The 16,903-nt window shown below is 44.6% G+C and overlaps 19 non-coding genes across 19 annotated transcripts; 9 read left to right on the top strand and 10 right to left on the bottom strand.

The window, feature by feature from the left end:
- Positions 1-3,006: 3,006 nt before the first annotated feature.
- trnal-cag (transfer RNA leucine (anticodon CAG)) lies at positions 3,007-3,089 on the top strand. The gene has a single exon. It is a non-coding gene; the product is annotated as a tRNA-Leu (tRNA).
- Positions 3,090-3,871: 782 nt separating this feature from the next.
- trnam-cau (transfer RNA methionine (anticodon CAU)) lies at positions 3,872-3,945 on the bottom strand. The gene has a single exon. It is a non-coding gene; the product is annotated as a tRNA-Met (tRNA).
- Positions 3,946-4,040: 95 nt separating this feature from the next.
- Positions 4,041-4,123, top strand: trnal-cag (transfer RNA leucine (anticodon CAG)). The gene has a single exon. It is a non-coding gene; the product is annotated as a tRNA-Leu (tRNA).
- Positions 4,124-4,905: 782 nt separating this feature from the next.
- On the bottom strand, positions 4,906-4,979 carry trnam-cau (transfer RNA methionine (anticodon CAU)). The gene has a single exon. It is a non-coding gene; the product is annotated as a tRNA-Met (tRNA).
- Positions 4,980-5,074: 95 nt separating this feature from the next.
- Positions 5,075-5,157, top strand: trnal-cag (transfer RNA leucine (anticodon CAG)). The gene has a single exon. It is a non-coding gene; the product is annotated as a tRNA-Leu (tRNA).
- A 782-nt stretch (positions 5,158-5,939) lies between these two features.
- On the bottom strand, positions 5,940-6,013 carry trnam-cau (transfer RNA methionine (anticodon CAU)). Its single transcript has one exon. It is a non-coding gene; the product is annotated as a tRNA-Met (tRNA).
- Positions 6,014-6,108: 95 nt separating this feature from the next.
- On the top strand, positions 6,109-6,191 carry trnal-cag (transfer RNA leucine (anticodon CAG)). Its single transcript has one exon. It is a non-coding gene; the product is annotated as a tRNA-Leu (tRNA).
- A 782-nt stretch (positions 6,192-6,973) lies between these two features.
- trnam-cau (transfer RNA methionine (anticodon CAU)) lies at positions 6,974-7,047 on the bottom strand. The gene has a single exon. It is a non-coding gene; the product is annotated as a tRNA-Met (tRNA).
- Positions 7,048-7,142: 95 nt separating this feature from the next.
- Positions 7,143-7,225, top strand: trnal-cag (transfer RNA leucine (anticodon CAG)). Its single transcript has one exon. It is a non-coding gene; the product is annotated as a tRNA-Leu (tRNA).
- Positions 7,226-8,007: 782 nt separating this feature from the next.
- On the bottom strand, positions 8,008-8,081 carry trnam-cau (transfer RNA methionine (anticodon CAU)). Its single transcript has one exon. It is a non-coding gene; the product is annotated as a tRNA-Met (tRNA).
- Positions 8,082-9,043: 962 nt separating this feature from the next.
- On the bottom strand, positions 9,044-9,117 carry trnam-cau (transfer RNA methionine (anticodon CAU)). The gene has a single exon. It is a non-coding gene; the product is annotated as a tRNA-Met (tRNA).
- A 1,129-nt stretch (positions 9,118-10,246) lies between these two features.
- Positions 10,247-10,325, top strand: trnal-gag (transfer RNA leucine (anticodon GAG)). Its single transcript has one exon. It is a non-coding gene; the product is annotated as a tRNA-Leu (tRNA).
- Positions 10,326-12,084: 1,759 nt separating this feature from the next.
- trnam-cau (transfer RNA methionine (anticodon CAU)) lies at positions 12,085-12,158 on the bottom strand. Its single transcript has one exon. It is a non-coding gene; the product is annotated as a tRNA-Met (tRNA).
- A 95-nt stretch (positions 12,159-12,253) lies between these two features.
- trnal-cag (transfer RNA leucine (anticodon CAG)) lies at positions 12,254-12,336 on the top strand. The gene has a single exon. It is a non-coding gene; the product is annotated as a tRNA-Leu (tRNA).
- A 782-nt stretch (positions 12,337-13,118) lies between these two features.
- trnam-cau (transfer RNA methionine (anticodon CAU)) lies at positions 13,119-13,192 on the bottom strand. The gene has a single exon. It is a non-coding gene; the product is annotated as a tRNA-Met (tRNA).
- A 95-nt stretch (positions 13,193-13,287) lies between these two features.
- Positions 13,288-13,370, top strand: trnal-cag (transfer RNA leucine (anticodon CAG)). Its single transcript has one exon. It is a non-coding gene; the product is annotated as a tRNA-Leu (tRNA).
- A 782-nt stretch (positions 13,371-14,152) lies between these two features.
- On the bottom strand, positions 14,153-14,226 carry trnam-cau (transfer RNA methionine (anticodon CAU)). The gene has a single exon. It is a non-coding gene; the product is annotated as a tRNA-Met (tRNA).
- A 962-nt stretch (positions 14,227-15,188) lies between these two features.
- Positions 15,189-15,262, bottom strand: trnam-cau (transfer RNA methionine (anticodon CAU)). Its single transcript has one exon. It is a non-coding gene; the product is annotated as a tRNA-Met (tRNA).
- A 1,129-nt stretch (positions 15,263-16,391) lies between these two features.
- On the top strand, positions 16,392-16,470 carry trnal-gag (transfer RNA leucine (anticodon GAG)). The gene has a single exon. It is a non-coding gene; the product is annotated as a tRNA-Leu (tRNA).
- The last annotated feature ends 433 nt before the right edge of the window (positions 16,471-16,903 follow it).

Genomic DNA, 16,903 nt, shown 5'->3' with positions numbered 1-16,903 from the left:
TTGGTTGCGGGCTCCAGGTAGAGTCTTTAACCCTCTGGCAAGTTGACCCAGTAACACACTAATATTGATGAAGCACTGCATTTCAGTTCATGTCAGATCCAATGGAACACTACGGTACCTCTGACCACCGGCATCGTATGAACTTTAAAGTAACACTTTTGTGCCATGTATGGGATTCTGTGGAATTTCCATGCAGTTTCCAGGGAATGTCATGTCCTGACATTTTATGAAATTGGACATGTTTTATAGAATAGCATTCAATGGAATACCATGTTGCAATGTTTACCGGAATGAGAACTTGTTTATGAAAGGGTATTCATGTTTTGTATGGGGTTTCTTTGGAGGGATGCAATGGGATTCTTGGAGTTTGACTGTGATGTCGTGGACTGAAATTTTGGGGGTGCAGTAGAATTTCATTGCAAGGAATTCCTGGAAATCTCTTGGAATGACATGTCATGGGTTTATGGGCTGTGGGATGGAATGTCATGGAATGAGAATCATGAAATGTCAAGCGAAACATTACATCACTACTGACAAGAAACATCATGAGAATGAAAGAATTATGTTCAACCTGAACAAAACATTGTAATGACAGTGCCCCATTTTAGGTGAATATGAGAGGAATACTATTACTGCATTTATTCAACATCTGCCCTACAAAATGACTGGATTTCAATCGCATTGCTCATGAAGGAATGGACAATCACACAAAAGGGTATTAAGAAACCCGCTCTTTTGCCTAAACGCTCTTGTGTGCTAAAAAGCACAACTCTGCCCCGCGTGAGGCTCGAACTCACGACCTTCAGATAATGAGACTGACGCGCTGCCTAACTGCGCCAACGAGGCATGTGCTGTGGCCAGTGTGAGTGGTGGAGCACTAGCTTCTGGATCATCTGCCATTCGGTGCAGCTCCAAACACGCTGCTCACCGTACGCTGTCATGTCAGGATGGCCGAGCGGTCTAAGGCGCTGCGTTCAGGTCGCAGTCTCCCCCGGAATGCGTGGGTTCGAATCCCACTTCTGACAGACCTGAACTTTGGTTGCGGGCTCCATGTAGACTCTTTAACCCTCTGGCAAGTTGACCCAGTAACACGCTAATATTGACGAAGCACTGCAATTCAGTTCATGTAAGAGCCAATGGAACACTACGGTACCTCTGACCACCGGCATCGCATGAACTTTAAAGTAACACTTTTGTGCCATGTATGGGATTCTGTGGAATTTTCATGCAGTTTCCAGGGAATGTCATGTCCTGACATTTCATGAAATTGGACATGTTTTATAGAATAGCATTCAATGGAATAACATGTTGTGATGTTTACCGGAATGAGAACTTGTTTATGAAAGGGTATTCATGTTTTGTTTGGGTTTTCTTTGGAGGGATGCAATGGGATTCTTGGAGTTTGACTGTGATGTCATGGACTGAAATTTTGGGTGTGCAGTAGAATTTCATGGCAAGGAATTCCTGGAAATCTCTTGGAATGACATGTCATGGGTTTATGGGCTGTGGGATGGAATGTCATGGAATGAGATTCATGGCATGTCAAGCGAAACATTACATCACTACTGACAAGAAACGTCATGAGAATGAAAGAATTATGTTCAGACTGAACAAAACATTGTAGTGACACTGCCCCAGTTTAGGTGAATATGAGAGGAATACTATTTCTGCATTTATTCAACATCTGCCCTACAAAATGACTGGATTTCAATCGCATTGCTCATGAAGGAATGGACAATCACACAAAAGGGTATGAAGAAACCCGCTCTTTTGCCTAAACGCTCTTGTGTGCCAAAAAGCACCACTCTGCCCCGTGTGAGGCTCGAACTCACGACCTTCAGATTATGAGACTGCCGCGCTGCCTAACTGCGCCAACGAGGCATGTGCTGTGGCCAGTGTGAGTGGTGAAGCACTAGCTTCTGGATCATCTGCCATTCGGTGCAGCTCCAAACACACTGCTCACCGTGAGCTGTCATGTCAGGATGGCCGAGCTAAGGCGCTGCGTTCAGGTCGCAGTCTCCCCTGGAGGCGTGGGTTCGAATCCCACTTCTGACAGACCTAACCTTTGGTTGCGGGCTCCAGGTAGACTCTTTAACCCTCTGGCAAGTTGACCCAGTAACACACTAATATTGATGAAGCACTGCATTTCAGTTCATGTCAGATCCAATGGAACACTACGGTACCTCTGACCACCGGCATCGTATGAACTTTAAAGTAACACTTTTGTGCCATGTATGGGATTCTGTGGAATTTCCATGCAGTTTCCAGGGAATGTCATGTCCTGACATTTTATGAAATTGGACATGTTTTATAGAATAGCATTCAATGGAATACCATGTTGCAATGTTTACCGGAATGAGAACTTGTTTATGAAAGGGTATTCATGTTTTGTATGGGGTTTCTTTGGAGGGATGCAATGGGATTCTTGGAGTTTGACTGTGATGTCGTGGACTGAAATTTTGGGGGTGCAGTAGAATTTCATTGCAAGGAATTCCTGGAAATCTCTTGGAATGACATGTCATGGGTTTATGGGCTGTGGGATGGAATGTCATGGAATGAGAATCATGAAATGTCAAGCGAAACATTACATCACTACTGACAAGAAACATCATGAGAATGAAAGAATTATGTTCAACCTGAACAAAACATTGTAGTGACACTGCCCCATTTTAGGTGAATATGAGAGGAATACTATTACTGCATTTATTCAACATCTGCCCTACAAAATGACTGGAATTCAATCGCATTGCTCATGAAGGAATGGACAATCACACAAAAGGGTATGAAGAAACCCGCTCTTTTGCCTAAACGCTCTTGTGTGCTAAAAAGCACAACTCTGCCCCGCGTGAGGCTCGAACTCACAACCTTCAGATAATGAGACTGACGCGCTGCCTAACTGCGCCAACGAGGCATGTGCTGTGGCCAGTGTGAGTGGTGGAGCACTAGCTTCTGGATCATCTGCCATTCGGTGCAGCTCCAAACACGCTGCTCACCGTGCGCTGTCATGTCAGGATGGCCGAGCGGTCTAAGGCGCTGCGTTCAGGTCGCAGTCTCCCCTGGAGGCGTGGGTTCGAATCCCACTTCTGACAGACCTGACCTTTGGTTGCGGGCTCCAGGTAGACTCTTTAACCCTCTGGCAAGTTGACCCAGTAACACGCTAATATTGACGAAGCACTGCAATTCAGTTCATGTCAGAGCCAATGGAACACTACGGTACCTCTGACCACCGGCATCGCATGAACTTTAAAGTAACACTTTTGTGCCATGTATGGGATTCTGTGGAATTTTCATGCAGTTTCCAGGGAATGTCATGTCCTGACATTTCATGAAATTGGACATGTTTTATAGAATAGCATTCAATGGAATAACATGTTGTGATGTTTACCGGAATGAGAACTTGTTTATGAAAGGGTATTCATGTTTTGTTTGGGGTTTCTTTGGAGGGATGCAATGGGATTCTTGGAGTTTGACTGTGATGTCATGGACTGAAATTTTGGGGGTGCAGTAGAATTTCATGGCAAGGAATTCCTGGAAATCTCTTGGAATGACATGTCATGGATTTATGGGCTGTGGGATGGAATGTCATGGAATGAGAATCATGAAATGTCAAGCGAAACATTACATCACTACTGACAAGAAACATCATGAGAATGAAAGAATTATGTTCAACCTGAACAAAACATTGTAGTGACACTAACCCATTTTAGGTGAATATGAGAGAAATACTATTACTACATTTATTCAACATCTGCCCTACAAAATGACTGGAATTCAATCGCATTGCTCATGAAGGAATGGACAATCACACAAAAGGGTATGAAGAAACCCGCTCTTTTGCCTGAACGCTCTTGTGTGCTAAAAAGCACAACTCTGCCCCGTGTGAGGCTCGAACTCACGACCTTCAGATTATGAGACTGACGCGCTAGCTAACTGCGCCAACGAGGCATGTGCTGTGGCCAGTGTGAGTGGTGGAGCACTAGCTTCTGGATCATCTGCCATTCGGTGCAGCTCCAAACACGCTGCTCACCGTGCGCTGTCATGTAAGGATGGCCGAGCGGTCTAAGGCGCTGCGTTCAGGTCGCAGTCTCCCCTGGAGGCGTGGGTTCGAATCCCACTTCTGACAGACCTAACCTTTGGTTGCGGGCTCCAGGTAGACTCTTTAACCCTCTGGCAAGTTGACCCAGTAACACGCTAATATTGACGAAGCACTGCAATTCAGTTCATGTCAGAGCCAATGGAACACTACGGTACCTCTGACCACCGGCATCGCATGAACTTTAAAGTAACACTTTTGTGCCATGTATGGGATTCTGTGGAATTTTCATGCAGTTTCCAGGGAATGTCATGTCCTGACATTTCATGAAATTGGACATGTTTTATAGAATAGCATTCAATGGAATAACATGTTGTGATGTTTACCGGAATGAGAACTTGTTTATGAAAGGGTATTCATGTTTTGTTTGGGGTTTCTTTGGAGGGATGCAATGGGATTCTAGGAGTTTGACTGTGATGTCATGGACTGAAATTTTGGGGGTGCAGTAGAATTTCATGGCAAGGAATTCCTGGAAATCTCTTGGAATGACATGTCATGGGTTTATGGGCTGTGGGATGGAATGTCATGGAATGAGATTCATGGCATGTCAAGCGAAACATTACATCACTACTGACAAGAAACGTCATGAGAACGAAAGAATTATGTTCAGACTGAACAAAACATTGTAGTGACACTGCCCCAGTTTAGGTTAATATGAGAGGAATACTATTTCTGCATTTATTCAACATCTGCCCTACAAAATGACTGGATTTCAATCGCATTGCTCATGAAGGAATGGACAATCACACAAAAGGGTATGAAGAAACCCGCTCTTTTGCCTAAACGCTCTTGTGTGCCAAAAAGCACCACTCTGCCCCGTGTGAGGCTCGAACTCACGACCTTCAGATTATGAGACTGACGCGCTGCCTAACTGCGCCAACAAGGCATGTGCTGTGGCCAGTGTGAGTGGTGGAGCACTAGCTTCTGGATCATCTGCCATTCGGTGCAGCTCCAAACACGCTGCTCACCGTGAGCTGTCATGTCAGGATGGCCGAGCGGTCTAAGGCGCTGCGTTCAGGTCGCAGTCTCCCCTGGAGGCGTGGGTTCGAATCCCACTTCTGACAGACCTAACCTTTGGTTGCGGGCTCCAGGTAGAGTCTTTAACCCTCTGGCAAGTTGACCCAGTAACACACTAATATTGACGAAGCACTGCATTTCAGTTCATGTCAAAGCCAATGGAACACTACGGTACCTCTGACCACCGGCATCGTATGAACTTTAAAGTAACACTTTTGTGCCATGTATGGGATTCTGTGGAATTTCCATGCAGTTTCCAGGGAATGTCATGTCCTGACATTTCATGAAATTGGACATGTTTTATAGAATAGCATTCAATGGAATACCATGTTGTGATGTTTACCGGAATGAGAACTTGTTTATGAAAGGGTATTCATGTTTTGTTTGGGGTTTCTTTGGAGGGATGCAATGGGATTCTTGGAGTTTGACTGTGATGTCATGGACTGAAATTTTGGGGGTGCAGTAGAATTTCATGGCAAGGAATTCCTGGAAATCTCTTGGAATGACATGTCATGGGTTTATGGGCTGTGGGATGGAATGTCATGGAATGAGATTCATGGCATGTCAAGCGAAACATTACATCACTACTGACAAGAAACGTCATGAGAATGAAAGAATTATGTTCAGACTGAACAAAACATTGTAGTGACACTGCCCCATTTTAGGTGAATATGAGAGGAATACTATTACTGCATTTATTCAACATCTGCCCTACAAAATGACTGGATTTCAATCGCATTGCTCATGAAGGAATGGACAATCACACAAAAGGGTATGAAGAAACCCGCTCTTTTGCCTAAACGCTCTTGTGTGCCAAAAAGCACCAATCTGCCCCGTGTGAGGCTCGAACTCACGACCTTCAGATTATGAGACTGACGCGCTGCCTAACTGCGCCAACGAGGCATGTGCTGTGGTCAGTGTGAGTGGTGGAGCACTAGCTTCTGGATCATCTGCCATTCGGTGCAGCTCCAAACACGCTGCTCACCGTGCACTTTCATGTCAGGATGGCCGAGCGGTCTAAGGCGCTGCGTTCAGGTCGCAGTCTCCCCTGGAGGCGTGGGTTCGAATCCCACTTCTGACAGACCTAACCTTTGGTTGCGGGCTCCAGGTAGACTCTTTAACCCTCTGGCAAGTTGACCCAGTAACACGCTAATATTGACGAAGCACTGCAATTCAGTTCATGTCAGAGCCAATGGAACACTACGGTACCTCTGACCACCGGCATCGCATGAACTTTAAAGTAACACTTTTGTGCCATGTATGGGATTCTGTGGAATTTTCATGCAGTTTCCAGGGAATGTCATGTCCTGACATTTCATGAAATTGGACATGTTTTATAGAATAGCATTCAATGGAATAACATGTTGTGATGTTTACCGGAATGAGAACTTGTTTATGAAAGGGAATTCATGTTTTGTTTGGGGTTTCTTTGGAGGGATGCAATGGGATTCTTGGAGTTTGACTGTGATGTCATGGACTGAAATTTTGGGGGTGCAGTAGAATTTCATGGCAAGGAATTCCTGGAAATCTCTTGGAATGACATGTCATGGGTTTATGGGCTGTGGGATGGAATGTCATGGAATGAGATTCATGTCATGTCAAGCGAAACATTACATCACTACTGACAAGAAACGTCATGAGAATGAAAGAATTATGTTCAGACCGAACAAAACATTGTAGTGACACTGCCCCAGTTTAGGTTAATATGAGAGGAATACTATTTCTGCATTTATTCAACATCTGCCCTACAAAATGACTGGATTTCAATCGCATTGCTCATGAAGGAATGGACAATCACACAAAAGGGTATGAAGAAACCCGCTCTTTTGCCTAAACGCTCTTGTGTGCCAAAAAGCACCACTCTGCCCCGTGTGAGGCTCGAACTCACGACATTCAGATTATGAGACTGACGCGCTGCCTAACTGCGCCAACGAGGCATGTGCTGTGGACAGTGTGAGTGGTGGAGCACTAGCTTCTGGATCATCTGCCATTCGGTGCAGCTCCAAACACGCTGCTCACCGTGAGCTGTCATGTCAGGATGGCCGAGCGGTCTAAGGCGCTGTGTTCAGGTCGCAGTCTCCCCTGGAGGCGTGGGTTCGAATCCCACTTCTGACAGACCTAATCTTTGGTTGCGGGCTCCAGGTAGAGTCTTTAACCCTCTGGCAAGTTGACCCAGTAACACACTAATATTGACGAAGCACTGCATTTCAGTTCATGTCAGAGCCAATGGAACACTACGGTACCTCTGACCACCGGCATCGTATGAACTTTAAAGTAACACTTTTGTGCCATGTATGGGATTCTGTGGAATTTTCATGCAGTTTCCAGGGAATGTCATGTCCTGACATTTCATGAAATTGGACATGTTTTATAGAATAGCATTCAATGGAATAACATGTTGTGATGTTTACCGGAATGAGAACTTGTTTATGAAAGGGTATTCATGTTTTGTTTGGGGTTTCTTTGGAGGGATGCAATGGGATTCTTGGAGTTTGACTGTGATGTCATGGACTGAAATTTTGGGGGTGCAGTAGAATTTCATGGCAAGGAATTCCTGGAAATCTCTTGGAATGACATGTCATGGGTTTATGGGCTGTGGGATGGAATGTCATGGAATGAGATTCATGGCATGTCAAGCGAAACATTACATCACTACTGACAAGAAACGTCATGAGAATGAAAGAATTATGTTCAGACTGAACAAAACATTGTAGTGACACTGCCCCAGTTTAGGTGAATATGAGAGGAATACTATTTCTGCATTTATTCAACATCTGCCCTACAAAATGACTGGATTTCAATCGCATTGCTCATGAAGGAATGGACAATCACACAAAAGGGTATGAAGAAACCCGCTCTTTTGCCTAAACGCTCTTGTGTGCCAAAAAGCACCACTCTGCCCCGTGTGAGGCTCGAACTCACGACCTTCAGATTATGAGACTGACGCGCTGCCTAACTGCGCCAACGAGGCATGGGCTGTGGCCAGTGTGAGTGGTGGAGCACTAGCTTCTGGATCATCTGCCATTCGGTGCAGCTCCAAACACGCTGCTCACCGTGAGCTGTCATGTCAGGATGGCAGAGCGGTCTAAGGCGCTGCGTTCAGGTCGCAGTCTCTCCTGGAGGCGTGGGTTCGAATCCCACTTCTGACAGACCTAACCTTTGGTTGCGGGCTCCAGGTAGAGTCTTTAACCCTCTGGCAAGTTGACCCAGTAACACACTAATATTGACGAAGCACTGCATTTCAGTTCATGTCAGAGCCAATGGAACACTACGGTACCTCTGACCACCGGCATCGTATGAACTGTAAAGTAACACTTTTTTGTGCCATGTATGGGATTCTGTGGAATTTCCATGCAGTTTCCAGGGAATGTCATGTCCTGACATTTCATGAAATTGGACATGTTTTATAGAATAGCATTCAATGGAATACCATGTTGTGATGTTTACCGGAATGAGAACTTGTTTATGAAAGGGTATTCATGTTTTGTTTGGGGTTTCTTTGGAGGGATGCAATGGGATTCTTGGAGTTTGACTGTGATGTCATGGACTGAAATTTTGGGGGTGCAGTAGAATTTCATGGCAAGGAATTCCTGGAAATCTCTTGGAATGACATGTCATGGGTTTATGGGCTGTGGGATGGAATGTCATGGAATGAGATTCATGGCATGTCAAGCGAAACATTACATCACTACTGACAAGAAACGTCATGAGAATGAAAGAATTATGTTCAGACTGAACAAAACATTGTAGAGACACTGCCCCATTTTAGGTGAATATGAGAGGAATACTATTACTGCATTTATTCAACATCTGCCCTACAAAATGACTGGATTTCAATCGCATTGCTCATGAAGGAATGGACAATCACACAAAAGGGTATGAAGAAACCCGCTCTTTTGCCTAAACGCTCTTGTGTGCCAAAAAGCACCACTCTGCCCCGTGTGAGGCTCGAACTCACGACCTTCAGATTATGAGACTGACGCGCTGCCTAACTGCGCCAACAAGGCATGTGCTGTGGCCAGTGTGAGTGGTGGAGCACTAGCTTCTGGATCATCTGCCATTCGGTGCAGCTCCAAACACGCTGCTCACCGTGCGCTGTCATGTCAGGATGGCCGAGCGGTCTAAGGCGCTGCGTTCAGGTCGCAGTCTCACCTGGAGGCGTAGGTTCAAATCCCACTTCTGACAGACCTAACCTTTGATTGTGGGCTCCAGGTAGAGTCTTTAACCATCTGGCAAGTTGACCCAGTAACACACTAATATTGACGAAGCACTGCATTTCAGTTCATGTCAGAGCCAATGGAACACTACGGTACCTCTGACCACTGGCATCGTATGAACTTTAAAGTAACACTTTTGTGCCATGTATGGGATTCTGTGGAATTTCCATGCAGTGTCCAGGGAATGTCATGTCCTGACATTTCATGAAATTGGACATGTTTTATAGAATAGCATTCAATGGAATACCATGTTGCGATGTTTACCGGAATGAGAACTTGTTTATGAAAGGGTATTCATGTTTTGTTTGGGGTTTCTTTGGAGGGATGCAATGGGATTCTTGGAGTTTGACTGTGATGTCATGGACTGAAATTTTGGGGGTGCAGTAGAATTTCATGGCAAGGAATTCCTGGAAATCTCTTGGAATGACATGTCATGGGTTTATGGGCTGTGGGATGGAATGTCATGGAATGAGATTCATGGCATGTCAAGCGAAACATTACATCACTACTGACAAGAAACGTCATGAGAATGAAAGAATTATGTTCAGACTGAACAAAACATTGTAGTGACACTGCCCCATTTTAGGTGAATATGAGAGGAATACTATTACTGCATTTATTCAACATCTGCCCTACAAAATGACTGGATTTCAATCGCATTGCTCATGAAGGAATGGACAATCACACAAAAGGGTATGAAGAAACCCGCTCTTTTGCCTAAACGCTCTTGTGTGCCAAAAAGCACCACTCTGCCCCGTGTGAGGCTCGAACTCACGACCTTCAGATTATGAGACTGCCGCGCTGCCTAACTGCGCCAACGAGGCATGTGCTGTGGCCAGTGTGAGTGGTGAAGCACTAGCTTCTGGATCATCTGCCATTCGGTGCAGCTCCAAACACGCTGCTCACCGTGAGCTGTCATGTCAGGATGGCCGAGCTAAGGCGCTGCGTTGAGGTCGCAGTCTCCCCTGGAGGCGTGGGTTCGAATCCCACTTCTGACAGACCTAACCTTTGGTTGCGGGCTCCAGGTAGAGTCTTTAACCCTCTGGCAAGTTGACCCAGTAACACACTAATATTGGTGAAGCACTGCATTTCAGTTCATGGTCCTGTACCATGAAGCTGGTTTAGCAGGCTAGCCAGATTTGTTTAAGCTTAGTTTGTGCCAATCCTGGGTTTTAGGTACCATTAAAGTGGTTTGGCTTTTAGCTGTGTTCATCACCATAGTAACTTACGCTCCAGAGCTAACCTGCTCTGGGGCAGGTTATGTTCTGGATTAGAGATCTCAATCTGAAATTGGACCAATCAGCTGTGAGTAAAGTGACACACCTCTGATGCAATAAAGTCACTCCCCCTGTTTCTACTCCAAATTAAAGGTAACTGCATAGTAAATGGTTTTTAAAGACTAAAGTGTCTGGCTTTTAACAATGCTTATTTATAAAAAAAATAATAATTTTGAATGATTTAGATATAACTTATGTAATTATTATACCTTTAATAAATTACACATTTATCATTTTAGTTAATCAATCATTAATAGGCACTTTGTTAAAATTAATACATAAGTCATATAAATAACATCACCTGCATAAAGTCATATGGATAAGCTTTAAAATCATTAAATAAAACTTGCCTATTAAAAAAAAAGAAGCTTACTAAGCTTAAATGTTCAATTTTCTCTATATCAACTAAACTAACTTCATAACTTTTACTTGCATTGACGTATACTATTTTTCTTAAAGTTGTCCTCTTTCATAGACAGCTTTTCTTCTTGCTGTGTATTTGTTTTATTTTAACTCTCAATATTTTTCAATCATGCAATATTCTGCAGAATAGAGAAATTAATCTCACTGATTGTCTCGCGAGAAGTTCATCTCAGTTCCACAGCGTGTGATTGGCTGTTCACTACTGATGTCACAGCTAAACTCCTGAACTCAGGATCAAAGCCTGAGTTGACAAAGAAAGTAGATGATCAGCATCATGGGACCAACAAAGCCTTAATACAATGGTTTGGTTTTGTCAACTCAAAACTAATCCTTTAACCCTGAGTTTGTTAAACTACCATCATGGTACAGGCCCCATGTCAGATCCAATGGAACACTACGGTACCTCTGACCACCGGCATCGTATGAACTTTAAAGTAACACTTTTGTGCCATGTATGGGATTCTGTGGAATTTCCATGCAGTTTCCAGGGAATGTCATGTCCTGACATTTCATGAAATTGGACATCTTTTATAGAATAGCATTCAATGGAATACCATGTTGTGATGTTTACCGGAATGAGAACTTGTTTATGAAAGGGTATTCATGTTTTGTTTGGGGTTTCTTTGGAGGGATGCAATGGGATTCTTGGAGTTTGACTGTGATGTCATGGACTGAAATTTTGGGGGTGCAGTAGAATTTCATGGCAAGGAATTCCTGGAAATCTCTTGAAATGACATGTCATGGGTTTATGGGCTGTGGGATGGAATGTCATGGAATGAGATTCATGGCATGTCAAGCGATACATTACATCACTACTGACAAGAAACGTCATGAGAATGAAAGAATTATGTTCATACTGAACAAAACATTGTAGTGACACTGCCCCATTTTAGGTGAATATGAGAGGAATACTATTACTGCATTTATTCAACATCTGCCCTACAAAATGACTGGATTTCAATCGCATTGCTCATGAAGGAATGGACAATCACACAAAAGGGTATGAAGAAACCCGCTCTTTTGCCTAAACGCTCTTGTGTGCCAAAAAGCACCAATCTGCCCCGTGTGAGGCTCGAACTCACGACCTTCAGATTATGAGACTGACGCGCTGCCTAACTGCGCCAACGAGGCATGTGCTGTGGTCAGTGTGAGTGGTGGAGCACTAGCTTCTGGATCATCTGCCATTCGGTGCAGCTCCAAACACGCTGCTCACCGTGCACTTTCATGTCAGGATGGCCGAGCGGTCTAAGGCGCTGCGTTCAGGTCGCAGTCTCCCCTGGAGGCGTGGGTTTGAATCCCACTTCTGACAGACCTAACCTTTGGTTGCGGGCTCCAGGTAGACTCTTTAACCCTCTGGCAAGTTGACCCAGTAACACGCTAATATTGACGAAGCACTGCAATTCAGTTCATGTCAGAGCCAATGGAACACTACGGTACCTCTGACCACCGGCATCGCATGAACTTTAAAGTAACACTTTTGTGCCATGTATGGGATTCTGTGGAATTTTCATGCAGTTTCCAGGGAATGTCATGTCCTGACATTTCATGAAATTGGACATGTTTTATAGAATAGCATTCAATGGAATAACATGTTGTGATGTTTACCGGAATGAGAACTTGTTTATGAAAGGGAATTCATGTTTTGTTTGGGGTTTCTTTGGAGGGATGCAATGGGATTCTTGGAGTTTGACTGTGATGTCATGGACTGAAATTTTGGGGGTGCAGTAGAATTTCATGGCAAGGAATTCCTGGAAATCTCTTGGAATGACATGTCATGGGTTTATGGGCTGTGGGATGGAATGTCATGGAATGAGATTCATGTCATGTCAAGCGAAACATTACATCACTACTGACAAGAAACGTCATGAGAATGAAAGAATTATGTTCAGACCGAACAAAACATTGTAGTGACACTGCCCCAGTTTAGGTTAATATGAGAGGAATACTATTTCTGCATTTATTCAACATCTGCCCTACAAAATGACTGGATTTCAATCGCATTGCTCATGAAGGAATGGACAATCACACAAAAGGGTATGAAGAAACCCGCTCTTTTGCCTAAACGCTCTTGTGTGCCAAAAAGCACCACTCTGCCCCGTGTGAGGCTCGAACTCACGACATTCAGATTATGAGACTGACGCGCTGCCTAACTGCGCCAACGAGGCATGTGCTGTGGACAGTGTGAGTGGTGGAGCACTAGCTTCTGGATCATCTGCCATTCGGTGCAGCTCCAAACACGCTGCTCACCGTGAGCTGTCATGTCAGGATGGCCGAGCGGTCTAAGGCGCTGCGTTCAGGTCGCAGTCTCCCCTGGAGGCGTGGGTTCGAATCCCACTTCTGACAGACCTAATCTTTGGTTGCGGGCTCCAGGTAGAGTCTTTAACCCTCTGGCAAGTTGACCCAGTAACACACTAATATTGACGAAGCACTGCATTTCAGTTCATGTCAGAGCCAATGGAACACTACGGTACCTCTGACCACCGGCATCGTATGAACTTTAAAGTAACACTTTTGTGCCATGTATGGGATTCTGTGGAATTTTCATGCAGTTTCCAGGGAATGTCATGTCCTGACATTTCATGAAATTGGACATGTTTTATAGAATAGCATTCAATGGAATAACATGTTGTGATGTTTACCGGAATGAGAACTTGTTTATGAAAGGGTATTCATGTTTTGTTTGGGGTTTCTTTGGAGGGATGCAATGGGATTCTTGGAGTTTGACTGTGATGTCATGGACTGAAATTTTGGGGGTGCAGTAGAATTTCATGGCAAGGAATTCCTGGAAATCTCTTGGAATGACATGTCATGGGTTTATGGGCTGTGGGATGGAATGTCATGGAATGAGATTCATGGCATGTCAAGCGAAACATTACATCACTACTGACAAGAAACGTCATGAGAATGAAAGAATTATGTTCAGACTGAACAAAACATTGTAGTGACACTGCCCCAGTTTAGGTGAATATGAGAGGAATACTATTTCTGCATTTATTCAACATCTGCCCTACAAAATGACTGGATTTCAATCGCATTGCTCATGAAGGAATGGACAATCACACAAAAGGGTATGAAGAAACCCGCTCTTTTGCCTAAACGCTCTTGTGTGCCAAAAAGCACCACTCTGCCCCGTGTGAGGCTCGAACTCACGACCTTCAGATTATGAGACTGACGCGCTGCCTAACTGCGCCAACGAGGCATGGGCTGTGGCCAGTGTGAGTGGTGGAGCACTAGCTTCTGGATCATCTGCCATTCGGTGCAGCTCCAAACACGCTGCTCACCGTGAGCTGTCATGTCAGGATGGCAGAGCGGTCTAAGGCGCTGCGTTCAGGTCGCAGTCTCTCCTGGAGGCGTGGGTTCGAATCCCACTTCTGACAGACCTAACCTTTGGTTGCGGGCTCCAGGTAGAGTCTTTAACCCTCTGGCAAGTTGACCCAGTAACACACTAATATTGACGAAGCACTGCATTTCAGTTCATGTCAGAGCCAATGGAACACTACGGTACCTCTGACCACCGGCATCGTATGAACTGTAAAGTAACACTTTTTTGTGCCATGTATGGGATTCTGTGGAATTTCCATGCAGTTTCCAGGGAATGTCATGTCCTGACATTTCATGAAATTGGACATGTTTTATAGAATAGCATTCAATGGAATACCATGTTGTGATGTTTACCGGAATGAGAACTTGTTTATGAAAGGGTATTCATGTTTTGTTTGGGGTTTCTTTGGAGGGATGCAATGGGATTCTTGGAGTTTGACTGTGATGTCATGGACTGAAATTTTGGGGGTGCAGTAGAATTTCATGGCAAGGAATTCCTGGAAATCTCTTGGAATGACATGTCATGGGTTTATGGGCTGTGGGATGGAATGTCATGGAATGAGATTCATGGCATGTCAAGCGAAACATTACATCACTACTGACAAGAAACGTCATGAGAATGAAAGAATTATGTTCAGACTGAACAAAACATTGTAGAGACACTGCCCCATTTTAGGTGAATATGAGAGGAATACTATTACTGCATTTATTCAACATCTGCCCTACAAAATGACTGGATTTCAATCGCATTGCTCATGAAGGAATGGACAATCACACAAAAGGGTATGAAGAAACCCGCTCTTTTGCCTAAACGCTCTTGTGTGCCAAAAAGCACCACTCTGCCCCGTGTGAGGCTCGAACTCACGACCTTCAGATTATGAGACTGACGCGCTGCCTAACTGCGCCAACAAGGCATGTGCTGTGGCCAGTGTGAGTGGTGGAGCACTAGCTTCTGGATCATCTGCCATTCGGTGCAGCTCCAAACACGCTGCTCACCGTGTGCTGTCATGTCAGGATGGCCGAGCGGTCTAAGGCGCTGCGTTCAGGTCGCAGTCTCACCTGGAGGCGTAGGTTCAAATCCCACTTCTGACAGACCTAACCTTTGATTGTGGGCTCCAGGTAGAGTCTTTAACCATCTGGCAAGTTGACCCAGTAACACACTAATATTGACGAAGCACTGCATTTCAGTTCATGTCAGAGCCAATGGAACACTACGGTACCTCTGACCACTGGCATCGTATGAACTTTAAAGTAACACTTTTGTGCCATGTATGGGATTCTGTGGAATTTCCATGCAGTGTCCAGGGAATGTCATGTCCTGACATTTCATGAAATTGGACATGTTTTATAGAATAGCATTCAATGGAATACCATGTTGCGATGTTTACCGGAATGAGAACTTGTTTATGAAAGGGTATTCATGTTTTGTTTGGGGTTTCTTTGGAGGGATGCAATGGGATTCTTGGAGTTTGACTGTGATGTCATGGACTGAAATTTTGGGGGTGCAGTAGAATTTCATGGCAAGGAATTCCTGGAAATCTCTTGGAATGACATGTCATGGGTTTATGGGCTGTGGGATGGAATGTCATGGAATGAGATTCATGGCATGTCAAGCGAAACATTACATCACTACTGACAAGAAACGTCATGAGAATGAAAGAATTATGTTCAGACTGAACAAAACATTGTAGTGACACTGCCCCATTTTAGGTGAATATGAGAGGAATACTATTACTGCATTTATTCAACATCTGCCCTACAAAATGACTGGATTTCAATCGCATTGCTCATGAAGGAATGGACAATCACACAAAAGGGTATGAAGAAACCCGCTCTTTTGCCTAAACGCTCTTGTGTGCCAAAAAGCACCACTCTGCCCCGTGTGAGGCTCGAACTCACGACCTTCAGATTATGAGACTGCCGCGCTGCCTAACTGCGCCAACGAGGCATGTGCTGTGGCCAGTGTGAGTGGTGAAGCACTAGCTTCTGGATCATCTGCCATTCGGTGCAGCTCCAAACACGCTGCTCACCGTGAGCTGTCATGTCAGGATGGCCGAGCTAAGGCGCTGCGTTGAGGTCGCAGTCTCCCCTGGAGGCGTGGGTTCGAATCCCACTTCTGACAGACCTAACCTTTGGTTGCGGGCTCCAGGTAGAGTCTTTAACCCTCTGGCAAGTTGACCCAGTAACACACTAATATTGGTGAAGCACTGCATTTCAGTTCATGTCAGATCCAATGGAACACTACGGTACCTCTGACCACCGGCATCGTATGAACTTTAAAGTAACACTTTTGTGCCATGTATGGGATTCTGTGGAATTTCCATGCAGTTTCCAGGGAATGTCATGTCCTGACATTTTATGAAATTGGACATGTTTTATAGAATAGCATTCAATGGAATACCATGTTGCGATGTTTACCGGAATGAGAACTTGTTTATGAAAGGGTATTCATGTTTTGTTTGGGGTTTCTTTGGAGGGATGCAATGGGATTCTTGGAGTTTGACTGTGATGTCGTGGACTGAAATTTTGGGGTTGCAGTAGAATTTCATTGCAAG

The sequence above is a fragment of the Pseudorasbora parva genome, chromosome 20 (genome assembly GCF_024679245.1).
Source record: "Pseudorasbora parva isolate DD20220531a chromosome 20, ASM2467924v1, whole genome shotgun sequence".
Lineage (NCBI taxonomy): Eukaryota > Metazoa > Chordata > Actinopteri > Cypriniformes > Gobionidae > Pseudorasbora > Pseudorasbora parva.
Note: the sequence above shows the minus strand (reverse complement) of the source record. Positions and strands in the feature narration are given on the sequence as shown.